This window comes from Ursus americanus, chromosome 12, assembly GCF_024610735.1.
Source record: "Ursus americanus isolate L20-20 chromosome 12, mUrsAme1.1.p, whole genome shotgun sequence".
Classification (NCBI taxonomy): Eukaryota; Metazoa; Chordata; class Mammalia; order Carnivora; family Ursidae; genus Ursus; species Ursus americanus.
The window spans coordinates 69,496,343-69,501,954 of record NC_142138.1 but is presented as its reverse complement, the minus strand read 5'-3'; the positions used below and the strand labels follow the sequence as shown (position 1 = coordinate 69,501,954).

Below are 5,612 nucleotides of genomic sequence, written 5' to 3'. Positions count from 1 at the left end.
TTTGACCCGACTAGATGTTCAAATTCTAAACTTATCTCATTCTGATTTAACTGATAATCAGCCCCAATGATAATCCTTATGTAATATTTTTTAGCAATTAAGCATAACCAATAATAGCTAAGGTAAAGTAATATTTATTATGGTAGAATTGTCAAACATTCTGATATAAAGTTATCTTTAACTAATAGAGCATTCTACTCAGATGACTCTGGCATGAACATGCTATTTGGCTAAAGGTCTGAGAGCATTAATTTTTAGCCGTATAAATAGCACCTTTCTTTGAGGGGACCTATCTTCCCTTCATTCAAAGGGCTCTATGATTGTGAATTTGTCGAGGATCTGGGGCTATTGTGATTCAAGTCAGACATGTTCACTAGACCTAAAATGTCTCTGCCTTTACGGATCAAGCAAAACTAATAGGCTACCCATCTACTTCAGACCTAGGGACACTGCTGAGTTAATGACAAAGGGAGCTGAGCCATTCTGATTAGTCTTTAGGTCTGCTATCCATCGTATTAAGTGTGATCACCTTGTCTTTGGAGACTAATTGTTGTCACGTGACCCTCTCAACTCCAGCTCCCTATTATCCCCGTTAATTTCAGGGATCACAGTTCAATGGCAGCAGTTCCCACTGTCCTTCCCAAAACAACCACCACAGAATCCTTTGAAGACGCACAGAAAGGCTTCTTGAATGTATACCCCACAGCCTTCTTCAAAGTAGTGTTCTTCTTGACCTTTCCAGAGGATATACACAGGGGTAAATGAGTTTGTCTTACATGACAAATTCACTCTAGCACCCTGATCTCCCTAAACCTTTGGATACTTTCCTCTGTAATATACCAAAGAAGTTCCGGCGCTCGAACTTCATTTGCAACAGGCCACCTTTTGGTGCACGTTTTCAGTCTACAAAGCAAATGAACAGTGAGAGCCTCTTGAGTAAATGTTGCTACTGCATGCCATGAACTTGTTAAGAGTTAGTTGGACAGTTAGGTAGTCAGGGTCAGGGTCCCCAACAAGAAAATACGGAGTCAGGACAGCAAAAATAAAACGGCACTAACATCCTGTTTAACAGCATAGGACCACACTGGCTTTATGTTTTGCAACCTTTGCAGAAATGACTTCTGCAAAACGTCTTAAAATAAGACAATTAACCACAAAGCATTTGTCAATATCACGGGCAAGGGGCAGTTAAGACATAAGCCCCCAGATGTCAGCAAAAAAAGACCATCAGCATAGAGACATTAACCTAATTGGTAGATAGATGCCTGACCAAAGCCCTGATTGCCACGACTCATTACACCCTGATTGCTTAAGACAGCTCCACAGAAGAGCTCATAAAAACCCCTGAACTTAGAAACTCTGGAGGCAACGCACTTGGGCTCCCTCCCTCTCCAGGAGCTTTATACTATTGCTCAATAAACTTTGCTTTGCTGCCCACCACTCTTCGTCTGGTCTACCTCCTCATTCTTGGAAGTGGTGTGACCAAGAACTGTGGGCACCAAAGGCAGAGAATTCCTGCAACAAACTGACGATATGCCCTCACATCAGGACCCTTAATACCTTCAAATCTAATCAGGTCTAAGACCCAATTCCAGATAATCCAGAACAAATTCTGAGAACCCATGTGTAAGCTTATGCTCTACTGGAACCACTTCACTTACTACAACTCAGGTCTAACCAAGGATGTCACTACAACAGTGTTAAACACAACAGAACAACGGCACCTCACAGAGAAATAGGACTGGGAACTTCAGCAAAGTGGATCTCTGCTACCATGTTACTTTCTTGTGCCCACACACACACACACACACCCTTTACTCCCTCCTGACCATATATTGGATCAGGCATTTACACTAACCAGTTTTTCAAGAATTTAAAAATAGAGCTACCCTACGACCCAGCAATTGCACTACTGGGTATTTACCCAAAGGATACAAACACTGTTATCTGAAGAGGCACCTGCACCCCAATGTTTATAGCAGCAATGTCCACAATAGCCAAACTATGGAAAGAGCCCAGATGCCCATCGACAGATGAATGGATAAAGAAGATGGTATATGACTACAATGGAATATTACTCAGCCATCAAAAAGGATGAAATTTTACCATTTACATTGACGTGTATGGAACTGAGGGTATTATGCTGAGCAAAATAAGTCAATCAAAGAAAGACAATTTCCATACGGTTTCACTCATATGTGGAATTTAAGAAACAAAACAGGATCATAGGGGGAGGGAGGGAAAAATAAAATAATATAAAATCAGAGAGGGAGACAAACCATGAGAGACTGTCAACCATAAGAAACAGAGGGTTGCTGGAGGGGAGGGGGATGGGGTAACTGGATAATGGGCATTAAGGAGGGCACTTGATGTAATGAGCACTGGTTGTTAATTACAATTGATGAATTACTGAACTCTACATCTGAAACTGATGATCACTGTATGTTAACTGAATTTAAATAAAATAAGCTAAAAAAAAATTTTTTTTAAATCAGATAACAAAAAGCCCTAAAGGGTGCCTGGGTGGCGCAGTCGTTGGGCTTCTGACTCTTGGTTTCCACGCAGGTTTTTGTCTCGGGTCATGGGATCCAGCCCTGACTCAGGCTCCAAGCTCAGGGCTGAGTCTGTTTGGATTTTCTCTCCCTCTCCCTCCCCCCCACTTGCTCTGGCACACACTCTCTCTCTCTCAAATAAATAAATAAATAAATAAATAAATAAAGCCCTAACGAGTGGAGTATTGGTGGACATAACTGAAATACTTTCATCTGGAGCTCTAGAAATAAAGGCAAAACTTGTCTACAAAGCAGTTGTCTTGTATTGCCAGAATTTGGCTCTTTGTAACTGTATCCTTCCTTGGAAGGCAGGCTTGGTGTGCTCAAAACTTGTTTCTAACTCTTGATTGCTTCAGCGAGCTTAGACCATTTTACAGGGTTCCTTTGGAGTCCTCCAAGGACGCAAATGATGTCTTCTATATTTCTTGCTGAAGGCTGAAGTTCTCAAGGCATTTTCAAGCAAGACTCTTCAGAAAAGAGTACATTAAAGTCTTTCAAAAAAAAAATAATTTTGTCCAGTTTCTGAAAGGACATATTTTTTCTTTTTCTCTGTTTTCATTCAAATACAACTAACATAGGGTGTTACATTAGTTTCATTTTTCACATGTGAGGCAATCTCTCCACTGTAGTGTCTCCACCCCTTCCTGAATAAATTTCTGCTGCGTCCAAATTTAGGGCATGTGATATGCAAAATTCAACCAGAGCAATGTCTTCAGAAAGAACTAAGGCAGTGCTTCAGCCAAATGAGAGCTCAGCACTGCAGAGGCCCCTGCTTAGGGACTATATTGCCTTTCCCTGGAAGTAAGGGCCCAGGATTTTCACGTCCTGGATTCAGAATCCCACATTTCAGTCAGGACTCCCGATTTAGAACAAAGCACAGATTGAAAGTTCTTATCCCTTGGACCCTAGAGCTTCTGGAAGCTTCAGAAGCTGGGGGTCTTGCACACTCTGAGGCACGAGAGAGCTCCTTGCAAACCAAGAGCAGTGGGACTCCTTCCCTCCCCGTCTTTCCCTTCCGTTTCATTACATTGCTCTGGCAGGTCATTCCTCTCAAGCTGCAATGACTCTGCCTTGCTTTTCTTTCAGGAATAGAGGATCCCTTTGGCGTCTGTCACTCTGTGTTTTGGGTTTTTTTTGTATTTGATCAAATTTTAAGTCAAACACTTTAATCAGGCCATCATGTTTTAAACAGCTCCATAGCCAAGGCTAAAGGTCTCAGGGCATTTGGCTGTCATAAAATGGTGAACATTCCACCCAAGTCAGTCCTTGATTATACACTTGAACTAGACAGACCAGTCATGAGACCAAGTGTTACCCATATCACAGACCACCACCAAGTGCAGCACCAAGGTCCAGGAAACACAGACTGCCATGTTGGCTCTACTTTCTCCTCTTTTGACTTTGTATTGTTTGTTTTGATGTAGGTAATAATGTTTTATAAGGGTGCAGTTGTATTTCTAGCTTTTCATTACCTGCACCACCTATTTTCTTGCCTTTTATGTATGTATATACGTACGTATGTATGTGTGTATTTCTGCTGGCCCAGAGGACACCAAATGAGAAATTTTAATCAGGATTAAGGAAAGCGTACAGACAGAAGCATCCTTAAGTCAAATGAATTTTTTCACTTGGGTGGTTCTTCTTATAGGAGAGTATATCTAGCAGAAAGCAGGAAGCAACTGCTTTTGTGAAAGACCTTCATGCATCCATTTTCTCAAGGGTCTCTACAGAAATGTAAGGAAAAAATATCAAAAACATCCTTAAACTCCTCTAGGATTCTAGGAATAGCAGCTCAGTCACTACCCCACTTGGGGAAGAAGCACAATTGAATACACACCTCAAATTAAGTTGCCTGTGTCTGCTTGGACTCAGACTGGAGCCAGGACCAGCTCAAAGCCAGAACAAGATAAGACTAAGCACCATCATCACAGGGCAGCCACCTCCCTGATGGCACCAAGGCAGACAATTCTGGAAAGCTCTTGAAAACTTTCCCCTTGCCTTTGAAGTGTGTCTTTTCCGGTGCCCCTCATCCTGCCACCACAGGAAAGGATTCTTCACCTTTTGTTGGGCCAGGACCCTTTAAGATCCCTGCAGGACACAGAGAGCCAGGAGGGCAGGAGCCAAGGGGCAGCTGCACTTCCCTGAAGAGTCTCTCCCTTGGGCGGGGGCTTCTAGAGCTCAGGCTGACCCTAGACCCACTGCCCACCAAAGCCACCAGAAGGAGTCCAGAGGGCAGGCGGTCGGTGCTGGGGGCATGACAACCTAATCGTATTCCTACAAGCACAGGGCCCACCTAGCCCGCAAAATCTGGGAGAGACAAAGAACACTGGGCCTGCCTGAAGCTTCTCTACAGCCTGAAGGCAACAGGTGTCTGGTTCCTGAAGGGACAGGAGGGGCCTCCTCCAGAGGACAGTGCCCTCCCGTGGCCTTGGAGGAAAGGTCCTGCAGAGGCTGCTTTTGAGGGACATTGCCCAAGGAAAGGAGCAACAGTGGCCCAACCAATTATTTTGAGATGTCTGCAAGGTACTTTCAAACGTGTATATAGAGAGAAAGAAAGTAAATGTGCACTTAACTGGTGCACTTAGGTGAGGGATATAGATTGTTACTATTCTTGCAATGTTTTTGTGTATTTCAAAGTTGGTTGGTTGGTTGTTTTTTGGTTTTTGGTTTTGTTGTTTGTTTGTTTGTTTGTTTGTTTGTTTGTTTGTTTGTTTTAAGGAGTGACTGGAAGTTCCAAGTTCTCTTTAGATGGAAATTCTGAAAAGTGAGACCTTAGGTTTCTGAGGTGAGTGCAATAAGAGGAGTCTCTGTCCAGGCTATTCCCAGCTCTCCTCTCCCAGCGTGGAAGTTGCCACGGACCCTGGGGCCTGACCTCCCCGGCATTTAGGGACTCAGTGCAGAGGCTCTTCTTCATGAGCCCTGGGTGTACACCACACTTCCGGGGATGAAAATCAAGATTTGTGCACAGGAAGCCGTTGCAAAAGAATGTTCCCTGACCGGGAATCGAACCCGGGCCGCGGCGGTGAAAGCGCCGAATCCTAGCCACTAGACCACCAGGGA

General features: G+C 43.7%; 1 non-coding gene across 1 annotated transcript; it reads right to left on the bottom strand.

The window, feature by feature from the left end:
- Positions 1–5,540: 5,540 nt before the first annotated feature.
- On the bottom strand, positions 5,541–5,612 carry TRNAE-UUC (transfer RNA glutamic acid (anticodon UUC)). The gene has a single exon. It is a non-coding gene; the product is annotated as a tRNA-Glu (tRNA).